Source organism: Rana temporaria, chromosome 5, assembly GCF_905171775.1.
Source record: "Rana temporaria chromosome 5, aRanTem1.1, whole genome shotgun sequence".
NCBI classification, from domain to species: Eukaryota; Metazoa; Chordata; class Amphibia; order Anura; family Ranidae; genus Rana; species Rana temporaria.
Window position 1 is genome coordinate 294384894 of NC_053493.1, and position 26987 is coordinate 294411880.

The 26987-nt window shown below is 45.2% G+C and overlaps 46 non-coding genes across 46 annotated transcripts; all 46 read right to left on the reverse strand.

Moving 5' to 3' along the window:
• Nucleotides 1–181: 181 nt before the first annotated feature.
• Nucleotides 182–296, reverse strand: LOC120941963. Its single transcript, XR_005749770.1, has one exon. It is a non-coding gene; the product is annotated as a U5 spliceosomal RNA (small nuclear RNA).
• Nucleotides 297–863: 567 nt separating this feature from the next.
• Nucleotides 864–978, reverse strand: LOC120942038. The gene has a single exon (XR_005749840.1). It is a non-coding gene; the product is annotated as a U5 spliceosomal RNA (small nuclear RNA).
• A 598-nt stretch (nt 979–1576) lies between these two features.
• Nucleotides 1577–1691, reverse strand: LOC120941964. The gene has a single exon (XR_005749771.1). It is a non-coding gene; the product is annotated as a U5 spliceosomal RNA (small nuclear RNA).
• Nucleotides 1692–2118: 427 nt separating this feature from the next.
• Nucleotides 2119–2233, reverse strand: LOC120941965. The gene has a single exon (XR_005749772.1). It is a non-coding gene; the product is annotated as a U5 spliceosomal RNA (small nuclear RNA).
• Nucleotides 2234–2523: 290 nt separating this feature from the next.
• LOC120942006 lies at nt 2524–2638 on the reverse strand. Its single transcript, XR_005749810.1, has one exon. It is a non-coding gene; the product is annotated as a U5 spliceosomal RNA (small nuclear RNA).
• A 438-nt stretch (nt 2639–3076) lies between these two features.
• On the reverse strand, nt 3077–3191 carry LOC120941988. The gene has a single exon (XR_005749794.1). It is a non-coding gene; the product is annotated as a U5 spliceosomal RNA (small nuclear RNA).
• Nucleotides 3192–3651: 460 nt separating this feature from the next.
• LOC120941966 lies at nt 3652–3766 on the reverse strand. Its single transcript, XR_005749773.1, has one exon. It is a non-coding gene; the product is annotated as a U5 spliceosomal RNA (small nuclear RNA).
• A 427-nt stretch (nt 3767–4193) lies between these two features.
• LOC120941967 lies at nt 4194–4308 on the reverse strand. The gene has a single exon (XR_005749774.1). It is a non-coding gene; the product is annotated as a U5 spliceosomal RNA (small nuclear RNA).
• Nucleotides 4309–4598: 290 nt separating this feature from the next.
• On the reverse strand, nt 4599–4713 carry LOC120942007. The gene has a single exon (XR_005749811.1). It is a non-coding gene; the product is annotated as a U5 spliceosomal RNA (small nuclear RNA).
• A 438-nt stretch (nt 4714–5151) lies between these two features.
• LOC120941990 lies at nt 5152–5266 on the reverse strand. Its single transcript, XR_005749795.1, has one exon. It is a non-coding gene; the product is annotated as a U5 spliceosomal RNA (small nuclear RNA).
• Nucleotides 5267–5729: 463 nt separating this feature from the next.
• LOC120941827 lies at nt 5730–5844 on the reverse strand. The gene has a single exon (XR_005749637.1). It is a non-coding gene; the product is annotated as a U5 spliceosomal RNA (small nuclear RNA).
• Nucleotides 5845–6426: 582 nt separating this feature from the next.
• LOC120941968 lies at nt 6427–6541 on the reverse strand. The gene has a single exon (XR_005749775.1). It is a non-coding gene; the product is annotated as a U5 spliceosomal RNA (small nuclear RNA).
• A 427-nt stretch (nt 6542–6968) lies between these two features.
• Nucleotides 6969–7083, reverse strand: LOC120941969. Its single transcript, XR_005749776.1, has one exon. It is a non-coding gene; the product is annotated as a U5 spliceosomal RNA (small nuclear RNA).
• Nucleotides 7084–7511: 428 nt separating this feature from the next.
• LOC120941828 lies at nt 7512–7626 on the reverse strand. Its single transcript, XR_005749638.1, has one exon. It is a non-coding gene; the product is annotated as a U5 spliceosomal RNA (small nuclear RNA).
• A 583-nt stretch (nt 7627–8209) lies between these two features.
• Nucleotides 8210–8324, reverse strand: LOC120941842. Its single transcript, XR_005749652.1, has one exon. It is a non-coding gene; the product is annotated as a U5 spliceosomal RNA (small nuclear RNA).
• A 291-nt stretch (nt 8325–8615) lies between these two features.
• On the reverse strand, nt 8616–8730 carry LOC120941885. Its single transcript, XR_005749694.1, has one exon. It is a non-coding gene; the product is annotated as a U5 spliceosomal RNA (small nuclear RNA).
• Nucleotides 8731–9313: 583 nt separating this feature from the next.
• LOC120941843 lies at nt 9314–9428 on the reverse strand. The gene has a single exon (XR_005749653.1). It is a non-coding gene; the product is annotated as a U5 spliceosomal RNA (small nuclear RNA).
• A 288-nt stretch (nt 9429–9716) lies between these two features.
• On the reverse strand, nt 9717–9831 carry LOC120942020. The gene has a single exon (XR_005749824.1). It is a non-coding gene; the product is annotated as a U5 spliceosomal RNA (small nuclear RNA).
• Nucleotides 9832–10867: 1036 nt separating this feature from the next.
• Nucleotides 10868–10982, reverse strand: LOC120941829. Its single transcript, XR_005749639.1, has one exon. It is a non-coding gene; the product is annotated as a U5 spliceosomal RNA (small nuclear RNA).
• A 460-nt stretch (nt 10983–11442) lies between these two features.
• On the reverse strand, nt 11443–11557 carry LOC120941880. Its single transcript, XR_005749689.1, has one exon. It is a non-coding gene; the product is annotated as a U5 spliceosomal RNA (small nuclear RNA).
• A 428-nt stretch (nt 11558–11985) lies between these two features.
• On the reverse strand, nt 11986–12100 carry LOC120941863. Its single transcript, XR_005749672.1, has one exon. It is a non-coding gene; the product is annotated as a U5 spliceosomal RNA (small nuclear RNA).
• Nucleotides 12101–12821: 721 nt separating this feature from the next.
• LOC120941915 lies at nt 12822–12936 on the reverse strand. Its single transcript, XR_005749723.1, has one exon. It is a non-coding gene; the product is annotated as a U5 spliceosomal RNA (small nuclear RNA).
• Nucleotides 12937–13230: 294 nt separating this feature from the next.
• Nucleotides 13231–13346, reverse strand: LOC120942040. Its single transcript, XR_005749842.1, has one exon. It is a non-coding gene; the product is annotated as a U5 spliceosomal RNA (small nuclear RNA).
• A 566-nt stretch (nt 13347–13912) lies between these two features.
• LOC120941864 lies at nt 13913–14027 on the reverse strand. Its single transcript, XR_005749673.1, has one exon. It is a non-coding gene; the product is annotated as a U5 spliceosomal RNA (small nuclear RNA).
• Nucleotides 14028–14487: 460 nt separating this feature from the next.
• Nucleotides 14488–14602, reverse strand: LOC120941830. Its single transcript, XR_005749640.1, has one exon. It is a non-coding gene; the product is annotated as a U5 spliceosomal RNA (small nuclear RNA).
• Nucleotides 14603–14891: 289 nt separating this feature from the next.
• On the reverse strand, nt 14892–15006 carry LOC120941977. Its single transcript, XR_005749783.1, has one exon. It is a non-coding gene; the product is annotated as a U5 spliceosomal RNA (small nuclear RNA).
• A 492-nt stretch (nt 15007–15498) lies between these two features.
• On the reverse strand, nt 15499–15614 carry LOC120941874. Its single transcript, XR_005749683.1, has one exon. It is a non-coding gene; the product is annotated as a U5 spliceosomal RNA (small nuclear RNA).
• A 721-nt stretch (nt 15615–16335) lies between these two features.
• LOC120942011 lies at nt 16336–16450 on the reverse strand. The gene has a single exon (XR_005749815.1). It is a non-coding gene; the product is annotated as a U5 spliceosomal RNA (small nuclear RNA).
• Nucleotides 16451–16875: 425 nt separating this feature from the next.
• Nucleotides 16876–16990, reverse strand: LOC120941892. Its single transcript, XR_005749701.1, has one exon. It is a non-coding gene; the product is annotated as a U5 spliceosomal RNA (small nuclear RNA).
• A 442-nt stretch (nt 16991–17432) lies between these two features.
• LOC120941970 lies at nt 17433–17547 on the reverse strand. The gene has a single exon (XR_005749777.1). It is a non-coding gene; the product is annotated as a U5 spliceosomal RNA (small nuclear RNA).
• Nucleotides 17548–17974: 427 nt separating this feature from the next.
• LOC120941810 lies at nt 17975–18089 on the reverse strand. Its single transcript, XR_005749621.1, has one exon. It is a non-coding gene; the product is annotated as a U5 spliceosomal RNA (small nuclear RNA).
• A 445-nt stretch (nt 18090–18534) lies between these two features.
• Nucleotides 18535–18649, reverse strand: LOC120941919. Its single transcript, XR_005749727.1, has one exon. It is a non-coding gene; the product is annotated as a U5 spliceosomal RNA (small nuclear RNA).
• Nucleotides 18650–19109: 460 nt separating this feature from the next.
• On the reverse strand, nt 19110–19225 carry LOC120941888. The gene has a single exon (XR_005749697.1). It is a non-coding gene; the product is annotated as a U5 spliceosomal RNA (small nuclear RNA).
• Nucleotides 19226–19946: 721 nt separating this feature from the next.
• On the reverse strand, nt 19947–20061 carry LOC120942012. The gene has a single exon (XR_005749816.1). It is a non-coding gene; the product is annotated as a U5 spliceosomal RNA (small nuclear RNA).
• A 436-nt stretch (nt 20062–20497) lies between these two features.
• On the reverse strand, nt 20498–20612 carry LOC120941971. The gene has a single exon (XR_005749778.1). It is a non-coding gene; the product is annotated as a U5 spliceosomal RNA (small nuclear RNA).
• A 427-nt stretch (nt 20613–21039) lies between these two features.
• On the reverse strand, nt 21040–21154 carry LOC120941900. The gene has a single exon (XR_005749709.1). It is a non-coding gene; the product is annotated as a U5 spliceosomal RNA (small nuclear RNA).
• Nucleotides 21155–21599: 445 nt separating this feature from the next.
• LOC120941920 lies at nt 21600–21714 on the reverse strand. The gene has a single exon (XR_005749728.1). It is a non-coding gene; the product is annotated as a U5 spliceosomal RNA (small nuclear RNA).
• Nucleotides 21715–22174: 460 nt separating this feature from the next.
• On the reverse strand, nt 22175–22290 carry LOC120941889. Its single transcript, XR_005749698.1, has one exon. It is a non-coding gene; the product is annotated as a U5 spliceosomal RNA (small nuclear RNA).
• A 721-nt stretch (nt 22291–23011) lies between these two features.
• LOC120942013 lies at nt 23012–23126 on the reverse strand. The gene has a single exon (XR_005749817.1). It is a non-coding gene; the product is annotated as a U5 spliceosomal RNA (small nuclear RNA).
• A 426-nt stretch (nt 23127–23552) lies between these two features.
• Nucleotides 23553–23667, reverse strand: LOC120941893. The gene has a single exon (XR_005749702.1). It is a non-coding gene; the product is annotated as a U5 spliceosomal RNA (small nuclear RNA).
• A 448-nt stretch (nt 23668–24115) lies between these two features.
• LOC120941845 lies at nt 24116–24230 on the reverse strand. Its single transcript, XR_005749655.1, has one exon. It is a non-coding gene; the product is annotated as a U5 spliceosomal RNA (small nuclear RNA).
• Nucleotides 24231–24521: 291 nt separating this feature from the next.
• LOC120941901 lies at nt 24522–24636 on the reverse strand. Its single transcript, XR_005749710.1, has one exon. It is a non-coding gene; the product is annotated as a U5 spliceosomal RNA (small nuclear RNA).
• A 428-nt stretch (nt 24637–25064) lies between these two features.
• LOC120941902 lies at nt 25065–25179 on the reverse strand. Its single transcript, XR_005749711.1, has one exon. It is a non-coding gene; the product is annotated as a U5 spliceosomal RNA (small nuclear RNA).
• A 310-nt stretch (nt 25180–25489) lies between these two features.
• Nucleotides 25490–25604, reverse strand: LOC120941972. The gene has a single exon (XR_005749779.1). It is a non-coding gene; the product is annotated as a U5 spliceosomal RNA (small nuclear RNA).
• Nucleotides 25605–26187: 583 nt separating this feature from the next.
• On the reverse strand, nt 26188–26301 carry LOC120942069. Its single transcript, XR_005749870.1, has one exon. It is a non-coding gene; the product is annotated as a U5 spliceosomal RNA (small nuclear RNA).
• A 427-nt stretch (nt 26302–26728) lies between these two features.
• On the reverse strand, nt 26729–26843 carry LOC120942045. Its single transcript, XR_005749847.1, has one exon. It is a non-coding gene; the product is annotated as a U5 spliceosomal RNA (small nuclear RNA).
• Between the last annotated feature and the right edge of the window lie 144 nt (nt 26844–26987).

Genomic DNA, 26987 nt, shown 5'->3' on the forward strand with positions numbered 1-26987 from the left:
CGGCTTCATCAGAACAATATAAGACGCATGGCCATGGAATTGGGGGCTAATATATGCATAGGTGGATCAAGACTATCAAATAGTTTTCAAGGCCACGTTTACCACCACCAACAACAACAACATTAAAGCCGTCTGCTTGCCTTTCCAAATCAAAGTATCTCAAGCTATTTTTCACCAAGGAGGCCCGGCATTAGCCAGGCATCAAAAAATTCACCAAAACTTATGGTTGTTCCCCTCCACAGAAATCTTTAATAAAATGCAAAAGATTTAGTAATTCTAAAGAGAAACCAGAGTATAACCCGGCAAAACACAGATGCTGTTCAACTCATGGTGACTCCAAGACACCCTAATTTGCATGTCTGTGCAGCTGCATGGGGGCAGGAATCAGCAGGCACACGTAAGAATCGGCTTCATCAGAACAATATAAGACGCACGGCCCGGCAAAACACAGATGCTGTTCAACTCATGGTGACTCCAAGACACCCTAATTTGCATGTCTGTGCAGCTGCATGGGGGCGGGAATCAGCAGGCACACGTAACAATCGGCTTCATCAGAACAATATAAGACCCCACGGCCCAGCAGAACACAGAAGCTGTTCAACTTATGGTGACTCCAAGACACCCTAATTTGCATGTCTGTGCAGCTGCATGGGGGCGGGAATCAGCAGGGACGCGTAACAATCAGCTTCATCAGAACAATATAAGACGCACGGCCATGGAATTGGGGGCTAATATATGCATAGGTGGATCAAGACTATCAAATCGTTTTCAAGGCCACGTTTACCACTGACAACAACAACAACATTAAAGCCGTCTGCTTGCCTTTCCAAATCAAAGTATCTCAAGCTATTTTTCACCTAGGAGGCCCGGCATTAGCCAGGCATCAAAAAATTCACCAAAACTCATGGTTGTTCCCCTCCACAGAAATCTTTAATAAAATTCAAAAGAATTAGTAATTCTAAAGAGAAACCAGAGTATAATCCGGCAAAACACAGATGCTGTTCAACTCATGGTGACTCCAAGACACCCTAATTTGCATGTCTGTGCAGCTGCATGGGGGCAGGAATCAGCAGGCACACGTACCAATCGGCTTCATCAGATCAATATAAGACGCACGGCCCAGCAGAACACAGAAGCTGTTCAACTCATGGTGACTCCAAGACACCCTAATTTGCATGTCTGTGCAGCTGCATGGGGGCGGGAATCAGCAGAGCGGGAATCAGCATGGGGCGGGAATCAGCAGGGACGCATAACAATCGGCTTCATCAGAACAATATAAGACGCCACGGCCCAGCAGAACACAGAAGCTGTTCAACTTATGGTGACTCCAAGACACCCTAATTTGCATGTCTGTGCAGCTGCATGGGGCGGGAATCAGCAGGGACGCGTAACTATCGGCTTCATCAGAACAATATAAGACGCACGGCCATGGAATTGGGGGCTAATATATGCATAGGTGGATCAAGACTATCAAATAGTTTTCAAGGCCACGTTTACCACCACCAACAACAACAACATTAAAGCCGTCTGCTTGCATTTCCAAATCAAAGTATCTCAAGCTATTTTTCACCAAGGAGGCCCGGCATTAGCCAGGCATCAAAAAATTCACCAAAACTTATGGTTGTTCCCCTCCACAGAAATCTTTAATAAAATGCAAAAGATTTAGTAATTCTAAAGAGAAACCAGAGTATAACCCGGCAAAACACAGATGCTGTTCAACTCATGGTGACTCCAAGACACCCTAATTTGCATGTCTGTGCAGCTGCATGGGGGCAGGAATCAGCAGGCACACGTAAGAATCGGCTTCATCAGAACAATATAAGACGCACGGCCCAGCAGAACACAGAAGCTGTTCAACTTATGGTGACTCCAAGACACCCTAATTTGCATGTCTGTGCAGCTGCATGGGGCGGGAATCAGCAGGGACGCGTAACTATCGGCTTCATCAGAACAATATAAGACGCACGGCCATGGAATTGGGGGCTAATATATGCATAGGTGGATCAAGACTATCAAATAGTTTTCAAGGCCACGTTTACCACCACCAACAACAACAACATTAAAGCCGTCTGCTTGCCTTTCCAAATCAAAGTATCTCAAGCTATTTTTCACCAAGGAGGCCCGGCATTAGCCAGGCATCAAAAAATTCACCAAAACTTATGGTTGTTCCCCTCCACAGAAATCTTTAATAAAATGCAAAAGATTTAGTAATTCTAAAGAGAAACCAGAGTATAACCCGGCAAAACACAGATGCTGTTCAACTCATGGTGACTCCAAGACACCCTAATTTGCAGGTCTGTGCAGCTGCATGGGGGCAGGAATCAGCGGGCACACGTAACAATCGGCTTCATCAGAACAATATAAGACGCACGGCCATGGAATTGGGGGCTAATATATGCATAGGTGGATCAAGACTATCAAATAGTTTTCAAGGCCACGTTTACCACCACCAACAACAACAACATTAAAGCCGTCTGCTTGCCTTTCCAAATCAAAGTATATCAAGCTATTTTTCACCAAGGAGGCCCGGCATTAGCCAGGCATCAAAAAATTCACCAAAACTCATGGTTGTTCGCCTCCACAGAAATCTTTAATAAAATGCAAAAGATTTAGTAATTCTAAAGAGAAACCAGAGTATAACCTGGCAAAACACAGATGCTGTTCAACTCATGGTGACTCCAAGACACCATAATTTGCATGTCTGTGCAGCTGCATGGGGGCGGGAATCAGCAGGCACACGTAACAATCGGCTTCATCAGAACAATATAAGACGCCACGGCCCAGCAGAACACAGAAGCTGTTCAACTTATGGTGACTCCAAGACACCCTAATTTGCATGTCTGTGCAGCTGCATGGGGGCAGGAATCAGCAGGGATGCGTAACAATCAGCTTAATCAGAACAATATAAGACGCACGGCCATGGAATTGGTGGCTAATATATGCATAGGTGGATCAAGACTATCAAATAGTTTTCAAGGCCACGTTTACCACCACCAACAACAACAACAACAACAACATTAAAGCCGTCTGCTTGCCTTTCCAAATCAAAGTATCTCAAGCTATTTTTCACCAAGGAGGCCCGGCATTAGCCAGGCATCAAAAAATTCACCAAAACTCATGGTTGTTCCACTCCACAGAAATCTTTAATAAAATGCAAAAGAATTAGTAATTCTAAAGAGAAACCAGAGTATAATCCGGCAAAACACAGATGCTGTTCAACTCATGGTGACTCCAAGACACCCTAATTTGCATGTCTGTGCAGCTGCATGGGGGCGGGAATCAGCAGAGCGGGAATCAGCATGGGGCGGGAATCAGCAGGGACGCATAACAATCGGCTTCATCAGAACAATATAAGACGCCACGGCCCAGCAGAACACAGAAGCTGTTCAACTTATGGTGACTCCAAGACACCCTAATTTGCATGTCTGTGCAGCTGCATGGGGCGGGAATCAGCAGGGACGCGTAACTATCGGCTTCATCAGAACAATATAAGACGCACGGCCATGGAATTGGGGGCTAATATATGCATAGGTGGATCAAGACTATCAAATAGTTTTCAAGGCCACGTTTACCACCACCAACAACAACAACATTAAAGCCGTCTGCTTGCATTTCCAAATCAAAGTATCTCAAGCTATTTTTCACCAAGGAGGCCCGGCATTAGCCAGGCATCAAAAAATTCACCAAAACTTATGGTTGTTCCCCTCCACAGAAATCTTTAATAAAATGCAAAAGATTTAGTAATTCTAAAGAGAAACCAGAGTATAACCCGGCAAAACACAGATGCTGTTCAACTCATGGTGACTCCAAGACACCCTAATTTGCATGTCTGTGCAGCTGCATGGGGGCAGGAATCAGCAGGCACACGTAAGAATCGGCTTCATCAGAACAATATAAGACGCACGGCCCAGCAGAACACAGAAGCTGTTCAACTTATGGTGACTCCAAGACACCCTAATTTGCATGTCTGTGCAGCTGCATGGGGCGGGAATCAGCAGGGACGCGTAACTATCGGCTTCATCAGAACAATATAAGACGCACGGCCATGGAATTGGGGGCTAATATATGCATAGGTGGATCAAGACTATCAAATAGTTTTCAAGGCCACGTTTACCACCACCAACAACAACAACATTAAAGCCGTCTGCTTGCCTTTCCAAATCAAAGTATCTCAAGCTATTTTTCACCAAGGAGGCCCGGCATTAGCCAGGCATCAAAAAATTCACCAAAACTTATGGTTGTTCCCCTCCACAGAAATCTTTAATAAAATGCAAAAGATTTAGTAATTCTAAAGAGAAACCAGAGTATAACCCGGCAAAACACAGATGCTGTTCAACTCATGGTGACTCCAAGACACCCTAATTTGCAGGTCTGTGCAGCTGCATGGGGGCAGGAATCAGCGGGCACACGTAACAATCGGCTTCATCAGAACAATATAAGACGCACGGCCATGGAATTGGGGGCTAATATATGCATAGGTGGATCAAGACTATCAAATAGTTTTCAAGGCCACGTTTACCACCACCAACAACAACAACATTAAAGCCGTCTGCTTGCCTTTCCAAATCAAAGTATATCAAGCTATTTTTCACCAAGGAGGCCCGGCATTAGCCAGGCATCAAAAAATTCACCAAAACTCATGGTTGTTCGCCTCCACAGAAATCTTTAATAAAATGCAAAAGATTTAGTAATTCTAAAGAGAAACCAGAGTATAACCTGGCAAAACACAGATGCTGTTCAACTCATGGTGACTCCAAGACACCATAATTTGCATGTCTGTGCAGCTGCATGGGGGCGGGAATCAGCAGGCACACGTAACAATCGGCTTCATCAGAACAATATAAGACGCCACGGCCCAGCAGAACACAGAAGCTGTTCAACTTATGGTGACTCCAAGACACCCTAATTTGCATGTCTGTGCAGCTGCATGGGGGCAGGAATCAGCAGGGATGCGTAACAATCAGCTTAATCAGAACAATATAAGACGCACGGCCATGGAATTGGTGGCTAATATATGCATAGGTGGATCAAGACTATCAAATAGTTTTCAAGGCCACGTTTACCACCACCAACAACAACAACAACAACAACATTAAAGCCGTCTGCTTGCCTTTCCAAATCAAAGTATCTCAAGCTATTTTTCACCTAGGAGGCCCGGCATTAGCCAGGCATCAAAAAATTCACCAAAACTCATGGTTGTTCCACTCCACAGAAATCTTTAATAAAATGCAAAAGAATTAGTAATTCTAAAGAGAAACCAGAGTATAATCCGGCAAAACACAGATGCTGTTCAACTCATGGTGACTCCAAGACACCCTAATTTGCATGTCTGTGCAGCTGCATGGGGGCGGGAATCAGCAGAGCGGGAATCAGCATGGGGCGGGAATCAGCAGGGACGCATAACAATCGGCTTCATCAGAACAATATAAGACGCCACGGCCCAGCAGAACACAGAAGCTGTTCAACTTATGGTGACTCCAAGACACCCTAATTTGCATGTCTGTGCAGCTGCATGGGGCGGGAATCAGCAGGGACGCGTAACTATCGGCTTCATCAGAACAATATAAGACGCACGGCCATGGAATTGGGGGCTAATATATGCATAGGTGGATCAAGACTATCAAATAGTTTTCAAGGCCACGTTTACCACCACCAACAACAACAACAACATTAAAGCCGTCTGCTTGCCTTTCCAAATCAAAGTATCTCAAGCTATTTTTCACCAAGGAGGCCCGGCATTAGCCAGGCATCAAAAAATTCACAAAAACTCATGGTTGTTCCACTCCACAGAAATCTTTAATAAAATGCAAAAGATTTAGTTATTCTAAAGAGAAACCAGAGTATAACCCGGCAATACACAGATGCTGTTCAACTCATGGTGACTCCAAGACACCCTAATTTGCATGTCTGTGCAGCTGCATGGGGGCGGGAATCAGCAGGCACACGTAACAATCGGCTTCATCAGAACAATATAAGACGCACGGCCCAGCAGAACACAGAAGCTGTTCAACTTATGGTGACTCCAAGACACCCTAATTTGCATGTCTGTGCAGCTGCATGGGGGCAGGAATCAGCAGGCACATGTAACAATCGTCTTCATCAGAACAATATAAGACGCACGGCCCAGCAGAACACAGAAGCTGTTCAACTCATGGTGACTCCAAGACACCCTAATTTGCATGTCTGTGCAGCTGCATGGGGGCGGGAATCAGCATGGGGCGGGAATCAGCAGGGACGTGTAACAATCAGCTTCATCAAAACAATATAAGACGCACGGCCATGGAATTGGGGGTAATATATGCATAGGTGGATCAAGACTATCAAATAGTTCTCAAGGCCATGTTTACCACCACCAACAACAACAACATTAAAGCCGTCTGCTTGCCTTTCCAAATCAAAGTATCTCAAGCTATTTTTCACCAAGGAGGCCCGGCATTAGCCAGGCATCAAAAAATTCACCAAAACTTATGGTTGTTCCCCTCCACAGAAATCTTTAATAAAATGCAAAAGATTTAGTAATTCTAAAGAGAAACCAGAGTATAACCCGGCAAAACACAGATGCTGTTCAACTCATGGTGACTCCAAGACACCCTAATTTGCATGTCTGTGCAGCTGCATGGGGGCAGGAATCAGCAGGCACACGTAAGAATCGGCTTCATCAGAACAATATAAGACGCACGGCCCAGCAGAACACAGAAGCTGTTCAACTTATGGTGACTCCAAGACACCCTAATTTGCATGTCTGTGCAGCTGCATGGGGCGGGAATCAGCAGGGACGCGTAACTATCGGCTTCATCAGAACAATATAAGACGCATGGCCATGGAATTGGGGGCTAATATATGCATAGGTGGATCAAGACTATCAAATAGTTTTCAAGGCCACGTTTACCACCACCAACAACAACAACATTAAAGCCGTCTGCTTGCCTTTCCAAATCAAAGTATCTCAAGCTATTTTTCACCAAGGAGGCCCGGCATTAGCCAGGCATCAAAAAATTCACCAAAACTTATGGTTGTTCCCCTCCACAGAAATCTTTAATAAAATGCAAAAGATTTAGTAATTCTAAAGAGAAACCAGAGTATAACCCGGCAAAACACAGATGCTGTTCAACTCATGGTGACTCCAAGACACCATAATTTGCATGTCTGTGCAGCTGCATGGGGGCAGGAATCAGCAGGCACACGTAACAATCGGCTTCATCAGAACAATATAAGACGCACGGCCCGGCAAAACACAGATGCTGTTCAACTCATGGTGACTCCAAGACACCATAATTTGCATGTCTGTGCAGCTGCATGGGGGCGGGAATCAGCAGGGACGCGTAACAATCAGCTTCATCAGAACAATATAAGACGCACGGCCATGGAATTGGGGGCTAATATATGCATAGGTGGATCAAGACTATCAAATCGTTTTCAAGGCCACGTTTACCACTGACAAAAACAACAACATTAAAGCCGTCTGCTTGCCTTTCCAAATCAAAGTATCTCAAGCTATTTTTCACCAAGGAGGCCCGGCATTAGCCAGGCATCAAAAAATTCACAAAAACTCATGGTTGTTCCACTCCACAGAAATCTTTAATAAAATGCAAAAGATTTAGTTATTCTAAAGAGAAACCAGAGTATAACCCGGCAATACACAGATGCTGTTCAACTCATGGTGACTCCAAGACACCCTAATTTGCATGTCTGTGCAGCTGCATGGGGGCGGGAATCAGCAGGCACACGTAACAATCGGCTTCATCAGAACAATATAAGACGCACGGCCCAGCAGAACACAGATGCAGTTCAACTCATGGTGACTCCAAGACACCCTAATTTGCAGGCCTGTGCAGCTGCATGGGTGTGGGAATTGGCAGGCACACGTAACAATCGACTTCATCAGAACAATATAAGACGCACGGCCCAGCAGAACACAGAAGCTGTTCAACTTATGGTGACTCCAAGACACCCTAATTTGCATGTCTGTGCAGCTGCATGGGGGCCGGAATCAGCATGGGGCGGGAATCAGCAGGGACGTGTAACAATCAGCTTCATCAAAACAATATAAGACGCACGGCCATGGAATTGGGGGGTAATATATGCATAGGTGGATCAAGACTATCAAATAGTTCTCAAGGCCATGTTTACCACCACCAACAACAACAACATTAAAGCCGTCTGCTTGCCTTTCCAAATCAAAGCATCTCAAGCTATTTTTCACCAAGGAGGCCCGGCATTAGCCAGGCATCAAAAAATTCACCAAAACTCATGGTTGTTCCCCTCCACAGAAATCTTTAATAAAATGCAAAAGATTTAATAATTCTAAAGAGAAACCAGAGTATAACCCGGCAAAACACAGATGCTGTTCAACTCATGGTGACTCCAAGACACCCTAATTTGCATGTCTGTGCAGCTGCATGGGGGGCAGAAATCAGCAGGCACACGTAACAATCTGCTTCATCAGAACAATATAAGACGCACGGCCATGGAATTGGGGGCTAATATATGCATAGGTGGATCAAGACTATCAAATAGTTTTCAAGGCCACGTTTACCACCACCAACAACAACAACATTAAAGCCATCTGCTTGCCTTTCCAAATCAAAGTATCTCAAGCTATTTTTCACCAAGGAGGCCCGGCATTAGCCAGGCATCAAAAAATTCACCAAAACTCATGGTTGTTCCACTCCACAGAAATCTTTAATAAAATGCAAAAGATTTAGTTATTCTAAAGAGAAACCAGAGTATAACCCGGCAATACACAGATGCTGTTCAACTCATGGTGACTCCAAGACACCCTAATTTGCATGTCTGTGCAGCTGCATGGGGGCGGGAATCAGCAGGCACACGTAACAATCGGCTTCATCAGAACAATATAAGACGCACGGCACAGCAGAACACAGAAGCTGTTCAACTTATGGTGACTCCAAGACACCCTAATTTGCATGTCTGTGCAGCTGCATGGGGGCAGGAATCAGCAGGCACATGTAACAATCGTCTTCATCAGAACAATATAAGACGCACGGCCCAGCAGAACACAGAAGCTGTTCAACTCATGGTGACTCCAAGACACCCTAATTTGCATGTCTGTGCAGCTGCATGGGGGTGGGAATCAGCATGGGGCGGGAATCAGCAGGGACGCATAACAATCAGCTTCATCAGAACAATATAAGACGCACGGCCATGGAATTGGGGGCTAATATATGCATAGGTGGATCAAGACTATCAAATAGTTCTCAAGGCCATGTTCACCACCACCAACAACAACAACATTAAAGCCGTCTGCTTGCCTTTCCAAATCAAAGCATCTCAAGCTATTTTTCACCAAGGAGGCCCGGCATTAGCCAGGCATCAAAAAATTCACCAAAACTCATGGTTGTTCCCCTCCACAGAAATCTTTAATAAAATGCAAAAGATTTAATAATTCTAAAGAGAAACCAGAGTATAACCCGGCAAAACACAGATGCTGTTCAACTCATGGTGACTCCAAGACACCCTAATTTGCATGTCTGTGCAGCTGCATGGGGGGCAGAAATCAGCAGGCACACGTAACAATCTGCTTCATCAGAACAATATAAGACGCACGGCCATGGAATTGGGGGCAAATATATGCATAGGTGGATCAAGACTATCAAATAGTTTTCAAGGCCACGTTTACCACCACCAACAACAACATTAAAGCCGTCTGCTTGCCTTTCCAAATCAAAGTATCTCAAGCTATTTTTCACCTAGGAGGCACGGCATTAGCCAGGCATCAAAAAATTCACCAAAACTCATGGTTGTTCCCCTCCACAGAAATCTTTAATAAAATGCAAAAGAATTAGTAATTCTAAAGAGAAACCAGAGTATAATCCGGCAAAACAAAGATGCTGTTCAACTCATGGTGACTCCAAGACACCCTAATTTGCATGTCTGTGCAGCTGCATGGGGGCAGGAATCAGCAGGCACACGTAGCAATCGGCTTCATCAGATCAATATAAGACGCACGGCCCAGCAGAACACAGAAGCTGTTCAACTCAAGGTGACTCCAAGACACCCTAATTTGCATGTCTGTGCAGCTGCATGGGGGCGGGAATCAGCAGGGCGGGAATCAGCATGGGGCAGGAATCAGCAGGGACGCGTAACAATCGGCTTCATCAGAACAAAATAAGACGCCACGGCCCAGCAGAACACAGAAGCTGTTCAACTTATGGTGACTCCAAGACACCCTAATTTGCATGTCTGTGCAGCTGCATGGGGCGGGAATCAGCAGGGACGCGTAACTATCGGCTTCATCAGAACAATATAAGACACACGGCCATGGAATTGGGGGCTAATATATGCATAGGTGGATCAAGACTATCAAATAGTTTTCAAGGCCACGTTTACCACCACCAACAACAACAACATTAAAGCCGTCTGCAGGAATCAGCAGGCACACGTAACAATCAGCTTCATCAGAACAATATAAGACGCACGGCCCAGCAGAACACAGAAGCTGTTCATCTCATGGTGACTCCAAGACACCCTAATTTGCATGTCTGTGCAGCTGCATGGGTGCGGGAATCAGCAGGCACACGTAACAATCAGCTTCATCAGATCAATATAAGACGCACGGCCCAGCAGAACACAGAAGCTGTTCAACTCATGGTGACTCCAAGACACCCTAATTTGCATGTCAGTGCAGCTGCATGGGTGCGGGAATCAGCATGGACGCGTAACAATCAGCTTCATCAGAACAATATAAGACGCACGGCCATGGAATTGGGGGCTAATATATGCATAGGTGGATCAAGACTATCAAATAGTTTTCAAGGCCACGTTTACCACCACCAACAACAACAACATTAAAGCCATCTGCTTGCCTTTCCAAATCAAAGTATCTCAAGCTATTTTTCACCAAGGAGGCCCGGCATTAGCCAGGCATCAAAAAATTCACAAAAACTCATGGTTGTTCCACTCCACAGAAATCTTTAATAAAATGCAAAAGATTTAGTTATTCTAAAGAGAAACCAGAGTATAACCCGGCAAAACACAGATGCTGTTCAACTCATGGTGACTCCAAGACACCCTAATTTGCATGTCTGTGCAGCTGCATGGGGGCAGGAATCAGCAGGCACACGTAACAATCGGCTTCATCAGAACAATATAAGACGCACGGCCCAGCAGAACACAGAAGCTGTTCAACTCATGGTGACTCCAAGACACCCTAATTTGCATGTCTGTGCAGCTGCATGGGGGCGGGAATCAGCAGGGCGGGAATCAGCATGGGGCGGGAATCAACAGGGACACGTAACAATCATCTTCATCAGAACAATATAAGACGCACGGCCATGGAATTGGGGGCTAATATATGCATAGGTGGATCAAGACTATCAAATTGTTTTCAAGGCCACGTTTACCACCGACAAAAACAACAACATTAAAGCCGTCTGCTTGCCTTTCCAAATCAAAGTATCTCAAGCTATTTTTCACCAAGGAGGCCCAGCATTAGCCAGGCATCAAAAAATTCACAAAAACTCATGGTTGTTCCACTCCACAGAAATCTTTAATAAAATGCAAAAGATTTAGTTATTCTAAAGAGAAACCAGAGTATAACCCGGCAATACACAGATGCTGTTCAACTCATGGTGACTCCAAGACACCCTAATTTGCATGTCTGTGCAGCTGCATGGGGGCGGGAATCAGCAGGCACACGTAACAATCGGCTTCATCAGAACAATATAAGACGCACGGCCCAGCAGAACACAGAAGCTGTTCAACTTATGGTGACTCCAAGACACCCTAATTTGCATGTCTGTGCAGCTGCATGGGGCGGGAATCAGCAGGGACGCATAACAATCAGCTTCATCAGAACAATATAAGATGCACGGCCATGGAATTGGGGGGCTAATATATGCATAGGTGGATCAAGACTATCAAATAGTTTAAGGCCACGTTTACCACCACCAACAACAACAACAACATTAAAGCCGTCTGCTTGCCTTTCCAAATCAAAGTATCTCAAGCTATTTTCACCAAGGAGGCCCGGCATTAGCCAGGCATCAAAAAATTCACCAAAACTCATGGTTGTTCCCCTCCACAGAAATCTTTAATAAAATGCAAAAGATTTAGTAATTCTAAAGAGAAACCAGAGTATAACCCGGCAAAACACAGATGCTGTTCAACTCATGGTGACTCCAAGACACCCTAATTTGCATGTCTGTGCAGCTGCATGGGGGCAGGAATCAGAAGGCACATGTAACAATCGGCTTCATCTGAACAATATAAGGCGCACGGCCCAGCAGAACACAGATGCAGTTCAACTCATGGTGACTCCAAGACACCCTAATTTGCATGTCTGTGCAGCTGCATGGGGGCGGGAATCAGCAGGGGGCGGGTATCAGCAGGGACGCGTAACAATCAGCTTCATCAGACCAATATAAGACGCCACGGCCCAGGAGAACACAGAAGCTGTTCAACTTATGGTGACTCCAAGACACCCTAATTTGTATGTCTGTGCAGCTGCATGGTGCGGGAATCAGCAGGGACGCGTAACTATCGGCTTCATCAGAACAATATAAGACGCACGGCCCAGCAGAACACAGAAGCTGTTCAACATATGGTGACTCCAAGACACCCTAATTTGCATGTCTGTGCAGCTGCATGGGGGCGGGAATCAGCAGGGACGCGTAACAATCAGCTTCATCAGAACAATATAAGACGCACGGCAATGGAATTGGGGGCTAATATATGCATAGGTGGATCAAGACTATCAAATCATTTTCAAGGCCACGTTTACCACCGACAAAAACAACAACATTAAAGCCGTCTGCTTGCCTTTCCAAATCAAAGTATCTCAAGCTATTTTTCACCAAGGAGGACCGGCATTAGCCAGGCATCAAAAAATTCACCAAAACTCATGGTTGTTCCCCTCCACAGAAATCTTTAATAAAATGCAAAAGATTTAGTAATTCTAAAGAGAAACCAGAGTATAACCCGGCAAAACACAGATGCTGTTCAACTCATGGTGACTCCAAGACACCCTAATTTGCATGTCTGTGCAGCTGCATGGGGGGCAGAAATCAGCAGGCACACGTAACAATCTGCTTCATCAGAACAATATAAGACGCACGGCCATGGAATTGGGGGCTAATATATGCATAGGTGGATCAAGACTATCAAATAGTTCTCAAGGCCATGTTTACCACCACCAACAACAACAACAACATTAAAGCCGTCTGCTTGCCTTTCCAAATCAAAGTATCTCAAGCTATTTTTCACCAAGGAGGACCGGCATTAGCCAGGCATCAAAAAATTCACCAAAACTCATGGTTGTTCCCCTCCACAGAAATCTTTAATAAAATGCAAAAAGATTTAATAATTCTAAAGAGAAACCAGAGTATAACCCGGCAAAACACAGATGCTGTTCAACTCATGGTGACTCCAAGACACCATAATTTGCATGTCTGTGCAGCTGCATGGGGGCGGGAATCAGCAGGCACACGTAACAATCGGCTTCATCAGAACAATATAAGACGCCACGGCCCAGCAGAACACAGAAGCTGTTCAACTTATGGTGACTCCAAGACACCCTAATTTGTATGTCTGTGCAGCTGCATGGGGCGGGAATCAGCAGGGACGCGTAACTATCGGCTTCATCAGACCAATATAAGACGCACGGCGCAGCAGAACACAGAAGCTGTTCAACTTATGGTGACTCCAAGACACCCTAATTTGCATGTCTGTGCAGCTGCATGGGGGCGGGAATCAGCAGGGACGCGTAACAATCAGCTTCATCAGAACAATATAAGACGCACGGCCATGGAATTGGAGGCTAATATATGCATAGGTGGATCAAGACTATCAAATAGTTTTCAAGGCCACGTTTACCACCACCAAGAACAACAACATTAAAGCCGTCTGCTTGCCTTTCCAAATCAAAGTATCTCAAGCTATTTTTCACCAAGGAGGCCCGGCATTAGCCAGGCATCAAAAAATTCACCAAAACTCATGGTTGTTCCCCTCCACAGAAATCTTTAATAAAATGCAAAAGATTTAGTAATTCTAAAGAGAAACCAGAGTATAACCCGGCAAAACACAGATGCTGTTCAACTCATGGTGACTCCAAGACACCCTAATTTGCATGTCTGTGCAGCTGCATGGGGGCAGGAATCAGCAGGCACACGTAACAATCGGCTTCATCAGAACAATATAAGACGCACGGCCCAGCAGAACACAGAAGCTGTTCAACTCATGGTGACTCCAAGACACCCTAATTTGCATGTCTGTGCAGCTGAATGGGGGCGGGAATCAGCAGGGCGGGAATCAGCATGGGGCGGGAATCAACAGGGACGCGTAACAATCAGCTTCATCAGAACAATATAAGACGCACGGCCATGGAATTGGGGGCTAATATATGCATAGGTGGATCAAGACTATCAAATCGTTTTCAAGGCCACGTTTACCACCGACAAAAACAACAACATTAAAGCCGTCTGCTTGCCTTTCCAAATCAAAGTATCTCAAGCTATTTTTCACCAAGGAGGCCCGGCATTAGCCAGGCATCAAAAAATTCACAAAAACTCATGGTTGTTCCACTCCACAGAAATCTTTAATAAAATGCAAAAGATTTAGTTATTCTAAAGAGAAACCAGAGTATAACCTGGCAATACACAGATGCTGTTCAACTCATGGTGACTCCAAGACACCCTAATTTGCATGTCTGTGCAGCTGCATGGGGAGGGAATCAGCAGGGACGCGTAACAATCAGCTTCATCAGAACAATATAAGACGCACGGCCATGGAATTGGGGGCTAATATATGCATAGGTGGATCAAGACTATCAAATAGTTCTCAAGGCCACGTTTACCACCACCAACAACAACATCATTAAAGCCGTCTGCTTGCCTTTCCAAATCAAAGCATCTCAAGCTATTTTTCACCAAGGAGGCCCGGCATTAGCCAGGCATCAAAAAATTCACCAAAACTCATGGTTGTTCCCCTCCACAGAAATCTTTAATAAAATGCAAAATATTTAATAATTCTAAAGAGAAACCAGAGTATAACCCGGCAAAACACAGATGCTGTTCAACTCATGGTGACTCCAAGACACCCTAATTTGCATGTCTGTGCAGCTGCATGGGGGCGGGAATCAGCAGGGCAGGAATCAGCATGGGGCGGGAATCAGCAGGGACACGTAACAATCGGCTTCATCAGAACAATATAAGACGCACGGCCCAGCAGAACACAGAAGCTGTTCAACTCATGGTGACTCCAAGACACCCTAATTTGCATGTCTGTGCAGCTGCATGGGGGCGGGAATCAGCAGGGCGGGAATCAGCATGGGGCGGGAATCAACAGGGACGCGTAACAATCAGCTTCATCAGAACAATATAAGACGCACGGCCATGGAATTGGGGGCTAATATATGCATAGGTGGATCAAGACTATCAAATCGTTTTCAAGGCCACGTTTACCACCGACAAAAACAACAACATTAAAGCCGTCTGCTTGCCTTTCCAAATCAAAGTATCTCAAGCTATTTTTCACCAAGGAGGCCCGGCATTACCCAGGCATCAAAAAAATTCACAAAAACTCATGGTTGTTCCACTCCACAGAAATCTTTAATAAAATGCAAAAGATTTAGTTATTCTAAAGAGAAACCAGAGTATAACCCGGCAATACACAGATGCTGTTCAACTCATGGTGACTCCAAGACACCCTAATTTGCATGTCTGTGCAGCTGCATGGGGGCAGGAATCAGCAGGCACATGTAACAATCGGCTTCATCTGAACAATATAAGGCGCACGGCCCAGCAGAACACAGATGCAGTTCAACTCATGGTGACTCCAAGACACCCTAATTTGCATGTCTGTGCAGCTGCATGGGGGCGGGTATCAGCATGGGGCGGGAATCAGCAGGGACGCGTAACAATCAGCTTCATCAGAACAATATAAGACGCCACGGCCCAGGAGAACACAGAAGCTGTTCAACTTATGGTGACTCCAAGACACCCTAATTTGTATGTCTGTGCAGCTGCATGGTGCGGGAATCAGCAGGGACGCGTAACTATCGGCTTCATCTGAACAATATAAGACGCACGGCCCAGCAGAACACAGAAGCTGTTCAACATATGGTGACTCCAAGACACCCTAATTTGCATGTCTGTGCAGCTGCATTGGGGCGGGAATCAGCAGGGACGCGTAACAATCAGCTTCATCAGAACAATATAAGACGCACGGCCATGGAATTGGGGGCTAATATATGCATAGGTGGATCAAGACTATCAAATCGTTTTCAAGGCCACGTTTACCACCGACAAAAACAACAACATTAAAGCCGTCTGCTTGCCTTTCCAAATCAAAGTATCTCAAGCTATTTTTCACCAAGGAGGACCGGCATTAGCCAGGCATCAAAAAATTCACCAAAACTCATGGTTGTTCCACTCCACAGAAATCTTTAATAAAATGCAAAAGATTTAGTTATTCCAAAGAGAAACCAGAGTATAACCCGGCAATACACAGATGCTGTTCAACTCATGGTGACTCCAAGACACCCTAATTTGCATGTCTGTGCAGCTGCATGGGGGCAGGAATCAGCAGGCACACGTAACAATCGGCTTCATCAGAACAATATAAGACGCACGGCCCAGCAGAACACAGAAGCTGTTCAACTTATGGTGACTCCAAGACACCCTAATTTGCATGTCTGTGCAGCTGCATGGGGCGGGAATCAGCAGGGACGCGTAACAATCAGCTTCATCAGAACAATATAAGACGCACGGCCATGGAATTGGGGGGCTAATATATGCATAGGTGGATCAAGACTATCAAATAGTTTAAGACCACGTTTACCACCACCAACAACAACAACATTAAAGCCGTCTGCTTGCCTTTCCAAATCAAAGTATCTCAAGCTATTTTTCACCAAGGAGGCCGGCATTAGCCAGGCATCAAAAAATTCACCAAAACTCATGGTTGTTCCCCTCCACAGAAATCTTTAATAAAATGCAAAAGATTTAGTAATTCTAAAGAGAAACCAGAGTATAACCCGGCAAAACACAGATGCTGTTCAACTCATGGTGACTCCAAGACACCCTAATTTGCATGTCTGTGCAGCTGCATGGGGGCAGGAATCAGCAGGCACACGTAAGAATCGGCTTCATCAGAACAATATAAGACGCACGGCCCAGCAGAACACAGAAGCTGTTTAACTTATGGTGACTCCAAGACACCCTAATTTGCATGTCTGTGCAGCTGCATGGGGCGGGAATCAGCAGGGACGCGTAACTATCGGCTTCATCAGAACAATATAAGACGCACGGCCATGGAATTGGGGGCTAATATATGCATAGGTGGATCAAGACTATCAAATAGTTTTCAAGGCCACATTTACCACCACCACCACCAACAACAACAACAACAACAACATTAAAGCCGTCTGCTTGCCATTCCAAATCAAAGTATCTCAAGCTATTTTTCACCAAGGAGGCCCGGCATTAGCCAGGCATCAAAAAATTCACCAAAACTTATGGTTGTTCCCCTCCACAGAAATCTTTAATAAAATGCAAAAGATTTAGTAATTCTAAAGAGAAACCAGAGTATAACCCGGCAAAACACAGATGCTGTTCAACTCATGGTGACTCCAAGACACCCTAATTTGCATGTCTGTGCAGCTGCATGGGGGCAGGAATCAGCAGGCACATGTAAGAATCGGCTTCATCAGAACAATATAAGACGCACGGCCCAGCAGAACACAGAAGCTGTTCAACTTATGGTGACTCCAAGACACCCTAATTTGCATGTCTGTGCAGCTGCATGGGGCGGGAATCAGCAGGGACGCGTAACAATCAGCTTCATCAGAACAATATAAGACGCACGGCCATGGAATTGGTGGCTAATATATGCATAGGTGGATCAAGACTATCAAATAGTTTTCAAGGCCACGTTTACCACCACCAACACCAACAACATTAAAGCCGTCTGCTTGCCTTTCCAAATCAAAGTATCTCAAGCTATTTTTCAACAAGGGGGCCCGGCATTAGCCAGGCATCAAAAAATTCACCAAAACTCATGGTTGTTCCACTCCACAGAAATCTTTAATAAAATGCAAAAGATTTAATCATTCTAAAGAGAAACCAGAGTATAACCCAGCAAAACACAGATGCTGTTCAACTTATGGTGACTCCAAGACACCCTAATTTGCATGTCTGTGCAGCTGCATGGGGGCGGGAATCAGCGGGCACACGTAACAATCAGCTTCATCAGAAAAATATAAGACGCACGGCCTAGCAGAACACAGAAGCTGTTCAACTTATGGTGACTCCAAGACACCCTAATTTGCATGTCTGTGCAGCTGCATGGGGGCAGGAATCAGCATGGGGCGGGAATCAGCAGGGACGCGTAACAATCAGCTTCATCAGAACAATATAAGACGCACGGCCATGGAATTGGGGGCTAATATATGCATAGGTGGATCAAGACTATCAAATAGTTTTCAAGGCCACGTTTACCACCACCAAGAACAACAACATTAAAGCCGTCTGCTTGCCTTTCCAAATCAAAGTATCTCAAGCTATTTTTCACCAAGGAGGCCCGGCATTAGCCAGGCATCAATAAATTCACCAAAACTCATGGTTGTTCCCCTCCACAGAAATCTTTAATAAAATGCAAAAGATTTAGTAATTCTAAAGAGAAACCAGAGTATAACCCGGCAAAACACAGATGCTGTTCAACTCATGGTGACTCCAAGACACCCTAATTTGCATGTCTGTGCAGCTGCATGGGGGCAGGAATCAGCAGGCACACGTAACAATCGGCTTCATCAGAACAATATAAGACGCACGGCCCAGCAGAACACAGAAGCTGTTCAACTCATGGTGACTCCAAGACACCCTAATTTGCATGTCTGTGCAGCTGCATGGGGGCGGGAATCAGCAGGGCGGGAATCAGCATGGGGCGGGAATCAACAGCGACGCGTAACAATCAGCTTCATCAGAACAATATAAGACGCACGGCCATGGAATTGGGGGCTAATATATGCATAGGTGGATCAAGACTATCAAATCGTTTTCAAGGCCACGTTTACCACCGACAAAAACAACAACATTAAAGCCGTCTGCTTGCCTTTCCAAATCAAAGTATCTCAAGCTATTTTTCACCAAGGAGGCCCGGCATTAGCCAGGCATCAAAAAAATTCACAAAAACTCATGCTTGTTCCACTCCACAGAAATCTTTAATAAAATGCAAAAGATTTAGTTATTCTAAAGAGAAACCAGAGTATAACCCGGCAATACACAGATGCTGTTCAACTCATGGTGACTCCAAGACACCCTAATTTGCATGTCTGTGCAGCTGCATGGGGGCAGGAATCAGAAGACACATGTAACAATCGGCTTCATCTGAACAATATAAGGCGCACGGCCCAGCAGAACACAGATGCAGTTCAACTCATGGTGAATCCAAGACACCCTAATTTGCATGTCTGTGCAGCTGCATGGGGGCGGGTATCAGCATGGGGCGGGAATCAGCAGGGACGCGTAACAATCAGCTTCATCAGAACAATATAAGACGCCACGGCCCAGGAGAACACAGAAGCTGTTCAACTTATGGTGACTCCAAGACACCCTAATTTGTATGTCTGTGCAGCTGCATGGTGCGGGAATCAGCAGGGACGCGTAACTATCGGCTTCATCTGAACAATATAAGACGCACGGCCCAGCAGAACAAAGAAGCTGTTCAACATATGGTGACTCCAAGACACCCTAATTTGCATGTCTGTGCAGCTGCATTGGGGCGGGAATCAGCAGGGACGCGTAACAATCAGCTTCATCAGAACAATATAAGACGCACGGCCATGGAATTGGGGGCTAATATATGCATAGGTGGATCAAGACTATCAAATCGTTTTCAAGGCCACGTTTACCACCGACAAAAACAACAACATTAAAGCCGTCTGCTTGCCTTTCCAAATCAAAGTATCTCAAGCTATTTTTCACCAAGGAGGACCGGCATTAGCCAGGCATCAAAAAATTCACCAAAACTCATGGTTGTTCCACTCCACAGAAATCTTTAATAAAATGCAAAAGATTTAGTTATTCCAAAGAGAAACCAGAGTATAACCCGGCAATACACAGATGCTGTTCAACTCATGGTGACTCCAAGACACCCTAATTTGCATGTCTGTGCAGCTGCATGGGGGCAGAAATCAGCAGGCACACGTAACAATCGGCTTCATCAGAACAATATAAGACGCACGGCCCAGCAGAACACAGAAGCTGTTCAACTTATGGTGACTCCAAGACACCCTAATTTGCATGTCTGTGCAGCTGCATGGGGCGGGAATCAGCAGGGACGCGTAACTATCGGCTTCATCAGAACAATATAAGACGCACGGCCATGGAATTGGGGGCTAATATATGCATAGGTGGATCAAGACTATCAAATAGTTTTCAAGGCCACATTTACCACCACCACCACCAACAACAACAACAACATTAAAGCCGTCTGCTTGCCATTCCAAATCAAAGTATCTCAAGCTATTTTTCACCAAGGAGGCCCGGCATTAGCCAGGCATCAAAAAATTCACCAAAACTTATGGTTGTTCCCCTCCACAGAAATCTTTAATAAAATGCAAAAGATTTAGTAATTCTAAAGAGAAACCAGAGTATAACCCGGCAAAACACAGATGCTGTTCAACTCATGGTGACTCCAAGACACCCTAATTTGCATGTCTGTGCAGCTGCATGGGGGCAGGAATCAGCAGGCACATGTAAGAATCGGCTTCATCAGAACAATATAAGACGCACGGCCCAGCAGAACACAGAAGCTGTTCAACTTATGGTGACTCCAAGACACCCTAATTTGCATGTCTGTGCAGCTGCATGGGGCGGGAATCAGCAGGGACGCGTAACAATCAGCTTCATCAGAACAATATAAGACGCACGGCCATGGAATTGGTGGCTAATATATGCATAGGTGGATCAAGACTATCAAATAGTTTTCAAGGCCACGTTTACCACCACCAACACCAACAACATTAAAGCCGTCTGCTTGCCTTTCCAAATCAAAGTATCTCAAGCTATTTTTCAACAAGGGGGCCCGGCATTAGCCAGGCATCAAAAAATTCACCAAAACTCATGGTTGTTCCACTCCACAGAAATCTTTAATAAAATGCAAAAGATTTAGTAATTCTAAAGAGAAACCAGAGTATAACCCGGCAATACACAGATGCTGTTCAACTCATGGTGACTCCAAGACACCCTAATTTGCATGTCTGTGCTGCTGCATGGGGGTGGGAATCAGCGGGCACACGTAACAATCGGCTTCATCAGAAAAATATAAGACGCACGGCCTAGCAGAACACAGAAGCTGTTCAACTTATGGTGACTCCAAGACACCCTAATTTGCATGTCTGTGCAGCTGCATGGGGGCAGGAATCAGCATGGGGCGGGAATCAGCAGGGACGCGTAACAATCAGCTTCATCAGAACAATATAAGACGCACGGCCATGGAATTGGGGGCTAATATATGCATAGGTGGATCAAGACTATCAAATAGTTTTCAAGGCCACGTTTACCACCACCAAGAACAACAACATTAAAGCCGTCTGCTTGCCTTTCCAAATCAAAGTATCTCAAGCTATTTTTCACCAAGGAGGCCCGGCATTAGCCAGGCATCAATAAATTCACCAAAACTCATGGTTGTTCCCCTCCACAGAAATCTTTAATAAAATGCAAAAGATTTAGTAATTCTAAAGAGAAACCAGAGTATAACCCGGCAAAACACAGATGCTGTTCAACTCATGGTGACTCCAAGACACCCTAATTTGCATGTCTGTGCAGCTGCATGGGGGCAGGAATCAGCAGGCACACGTAACAATCGGCTTCATCAGAACAATATAAGACGCACGGCCCAGCAGAACACAGAAGCTGTTCAACTCATGGTGACTCCAAGACACCCTAATTTGCATGTCTGTGCAGCTGCATGGGGGCGGGAATCAGCAGGGCGGGAATCAGCATGGGGCGGGAATCAACAGGGACGCGTAACAATCAGCTTCATCAGAACAATATAAGACGCACGGCCATGGAATTGGGGGCTAATATATGCATAGGTGGATCAAGACTATCAAATCGTTTTCAAGGCCACGTTTACCACCGACAAAAACAACAACATTAAAGCCGTCTGCTTGCCTTTCCAAATCAAAGTATCTCAAGCTATTTTTCACCAAGGAGGCCCGGCATTAGCCAGGCATCAAAAAAATTCACAAAAACTCATGCTTGTTCCACTCCACAGAAATCTTTAATAAAATGCAAAAGATTTAGTTATTCTAAAGAGAAACCAGAGTATAACCCGGCAATACACAGATGCTGTTCAACTCATGGTGACTCCAAGACACCCTAATTTGCAAATCTGTGCAGCTGCATGGGGGCAGGAATCAGCAGGCACATGTAACAATCGGCTTCATCAGAACAATATAAGACGCATGGCCCAGCAGAACACAGAAGCTGTTCAACTCATGGTGACTCCAAGACACCCTAATTTGCATGTCTGTGCAGCTGCATGGGGGCGGGTATCAGCATGGGGCGGGAATCAGCAGGGACGCGTAACAATCAGCTTCATCAGAACAATATAAGACGCCACGGCCCAGGAGAACACAGAAGCTGTTCAACTTATGGTGACTCCAAGACACCCTAATTTGTATGTCTGTGCAGCTGCATGGTGCGGGAATCAGCAGGGACGCGTAACTATCGGCTTCATCAGAACAATATAAGACGCACGGCCCAGCAGAACACAGAAGCTGTTCAACATATGGTGACTCCAAGACACCCTAATTTGCATGTCTGTGCAGCTGCATGGGGGCGGGAATCAGCAGGGATGCGTAACAATCAGCTTCATCAGAACAATATAAGACGCACGGCCATGGAATTGGGGGCTAATATATGCATAGGTGGATCAAGACTATCAAATCGTTTTCAAGGCCACGTTTACCACCGACAAAAACAACAACATTAAAGCCGTCTGCTTGCCTTTCCAAATCAAAGTATCTCAAGCTATTTTTCACCAAGGAGGACCGGCATTAGCCAGGCATCAAAAAATTCACCAAAACTCATGGTTGTTCCACTCCACAGAAATCTTTAATAAAATGCAAAAGATTTAGTTATTCCAAAGAGAAACCAGAGTATAACCCGGCAATACACAGATGCTGTTCAACTCATGGTGACTCCAAGACACCCTAATTTGCATGTCTGTGCAGCTGCATGGGGGCAGGAATCAGCAGGCACACGTAACAATCGGCTTCATCAGAACAATATAAGACGCACGGCCCAGCAGAACACAGAAGCTGTTCAACTTATGGTGACTCCAAGACACCCTAATTTGCATGTCTGTGCAGCTGCATGGGGCGGGAATCAGCAGGGACGCGTAACAATCAGCTTCATCAGAACAATATAAGACGCACGGCCATGGAATTGGGGGGCTAATATATGCATAGGTGGATCAAGACTATCAAATAGTTTCAAGACCACGTTTACCACCACCAACAACAACAACATTAAAGCCGTCTGCTTGCCTTTCCAAATCAAAGTATCTCAAGCTATTTTTCACCAAGGAGGCCGGCATTAGCCAGGCATCAAAAAATTCACCAAAACTCATGGTTGTTCCCCTCCACAGAAATCTTTAATAAAATGCAAAAGATTTAGTAATTCTAAAGAGAAACCAGAGTATAACCCGGCAAAACACAGATGCTGTTCAACTCATGGTGACTCCAAGACACCCTAATTTGCATGTCTGTGCAGCTGCATGGGGGCAGGAATCAGCAGGCACATGTAACAATCGGCTTCATCAGAACAGTATAAGACGCACGGCCCAGCAGAACACAGAAGCTGTTCAACTCATGGTGACTCCAAGACACCCTAATTTGCATGTCTGTGCAGCTGCATGGGGGCGGGAATCAGCATGGGGCGGGAATCAGCAGGGACGCGTAACAATCAGCTTCATCAGAACAATATAAGACGCACGGCCATGGAATTGGGGGCTAATATATGCATAGGTGGATCAAGACTATCAAATAGTTCTCAAGGCCACGTTTACCACCACCACCAACAACAACAACATTAAAGCCGTCTGCTTGCATTTCCAAATCAAAGCATCTCAAGCTATTTTTCACCAAGGAGGCCCGGCATTAGCCAGGCATCAAAAAATTCACCAAAACTCATGGTTGTTCCCCTCCACAGAAATCTTTAATAAAATGCAAAAGATTTAATAATTCTAAAGAGAAACCAGAGTATAACCCGGCAAAACACAGATGCTGTTCAACTCATGGTGACTCCAAGACACCCTAATTTGCATGTCTGTGCAGCTGCATGGGGGGCAGAAATCAGCAGGCACACGTAACAATCTGCTTCATCAGAACAATATAAGACGCACGGCCATGGAATTGGGGGCTAATATATGCATAGGTGGATCAAGACTATCAAATAGTTTTCAAGGCCACGTTTACCACCACCAACAACAACAACATTAAAGCCGTCTGCTTGCCTTTCCAAATCAAAGTATCTCAAGCTATTTTTCACCAAGGAGGCCCGGCATTAGCCAGGCATCAAAAAATTCACCAAAACTCATGGTTGTTCCACTCCACAGAAATCTTTAATAAAATGCAAAAGATTTAGTAATTCTAAAGAGAAACCAGAGTATAACCCGGCAAAACACAGATGCTGTTCAACTCATGGTGACTCCAAGACACCCTAATTTGCATGTCTGTGCAGCTGCATGGGGGCGGGAATCGCCAGGCACACGTAACAATCGGCTTCATCAGAACAATATAAGACGCACGGCCCAGCAGAACACAGAAGCTGTTCAACTTATGGTGACTCCAAGACACCCTAATTTGCATGTCTGTGCAGCTGCATGGGGGCGGGAATCAGCAGGGACGCGTAACAATCAGCTTCATCAGAACAATATAAGACGCACGGCCATGGAATTGGTGGCTAATATATGCATAGGTGGATCAAGACTATCAAATAGTTTTCAAGGCCACGTTTACCACCACCAACAACAATAACATTAAAGCCGTCTGCTTGCCTTTCCAAATCAAAGTATCTCAAGCTATTTTTCACCAAGGAGGCCCGGCATTAGCCAGGCATCAAAAAATTCACCAAAACTCATGGTTGTTCCACTCCACAGAAATCTTTAATAAAATGCAAAAGATTTAGTAATTCTAAAGAGAAACCAGAGTATAACCCGGCAAAACACAGAAGCTGTTCAACTCATGGTGACTCCAAGACACCCTAATTTGCATGTCTGTGCAGCTGCATGGGGGCGGGAATCAGCATGGGGCGGGAATCAGCAGGGACGCGTAACAATCAGCTTCATCAGAACAATATAAGATGCACGGCCATGGAATTGGGGGCTAATATATGCATAGGTGGATCAAGACTATCAAATAGTTTTCAAGGCCACGTTTACCACCACCACCAACAACAACAACATTAAAGCCGTCTGCTTGTCTTTCCAAATCAAAGTATCTCAAGCTATTTTTCACCAAGGAGGCCCGGCATTAGCCAGGCATCAAAAAATTCACCAAAACTTATGGTTGTTCCCCTCCACAGAAATCTTTAATAAAATGCAAAAGATTTAGTAATTCTAAAGAGAAACCAGAGTATAACCCGGCAAAACACAGATGCTGTTCAACTCATGGTGACTCCAAGACACCCTAATTTGCATGTCTGTGCAGCTGCATGGGGGCAGGAATCAGCAGGCACACGTAACAATCGGTTTTATCAGATCAATATAAGACGCACGGCCCAGCAGAACACAGAAGCTGTTCAACTCATGGTGACTCCAAGACACCCTAATTTGCATGTCTGTGCAGCTGCATGGGGGCGGGAATCAGCAGGCACACGTAACAATCGGCTTTATCAGATTAATATAAGACGCACGGGCCAGCAGAACACAGAAGCTGTTCAACTCATGGTGACTCCAAGACACCCTAATTTGCATGTCTGTGCTGCTGCATGGGGCGGGAATCAGCATGGGGCGGGAATCAGCAGGGACGCATAACAATCAGCTTCATCAGAACAATATAAGACGCACAGCCATGGAATTGGGGGCTAATATATGCATAGGTGGATCAAGACTATCAAATAGTTTTCAAGGCCACGTTTACCACCACCAACAACAACAACATTAAAGCCGTCTGCTTGCCTTTCCAAATCAAAGTATCTCAAGATATTTTTCACCAAGGAGGCCCGGCATATGCCAGGCATCAAAATGTTCACCAAAACTCATGGTCGTTCACCTCCACAGAAATCTTTCATAAAATGCAAAAGATTTAGTAATTCTAAAGAGAAACCAGAGTATAACCCGGCAAAACACAGATGCTGTTCAACTCATGGTGACTCCAAGACACCCTAATTTGCATGTCTGTGCAGCTGCATGGGGGCGGGAATCAGCAGGCACACGTAACAATCGGCTTCATCAGAACAATATAAGATGAACGGCCCAGCAGAACACAGAAGCTGTTCAACTTATGGTGACTCCAAGACACCCTAATTTGCATGTCTGTGCTGCTGCATGGGGCGGGAATCAGCAGGGACGCGTAACAATCAGCTTTATCAGAACAATATAAGACGCACAGTCATGGAATTGGGGGCTAATATATGCATAGGTGGATCAAGACTATCAAATAGTTTTCAAGGCCACGTTTACCACCACCAACAACAACAACATTAAAGCCGTCTGCTTGCCTTTCCAAACCAAAGTATCTCAAGCTATTTTTCACCAAGGAGGCCCGGCATTAGCCAGGCATCAAAAAATTGACCAAAACTCATGGTTGTTCCCCTCCACAGAAACCATTAATAAAATGCAAAAGATTTAGCAATTCTAAAGAGAAACCAGAGTATAACCCAGCAAAACAGAGATGCTTTTCAACTCATGGTGACTCCAAGACACCCTAATTTGCATGTCTGTGCAGCTGCATGGGGGCGGGAATCAGCAGGGACTCGTAACAATCAGCTTCATCAGAACAATATAAGACGCACGGCCAT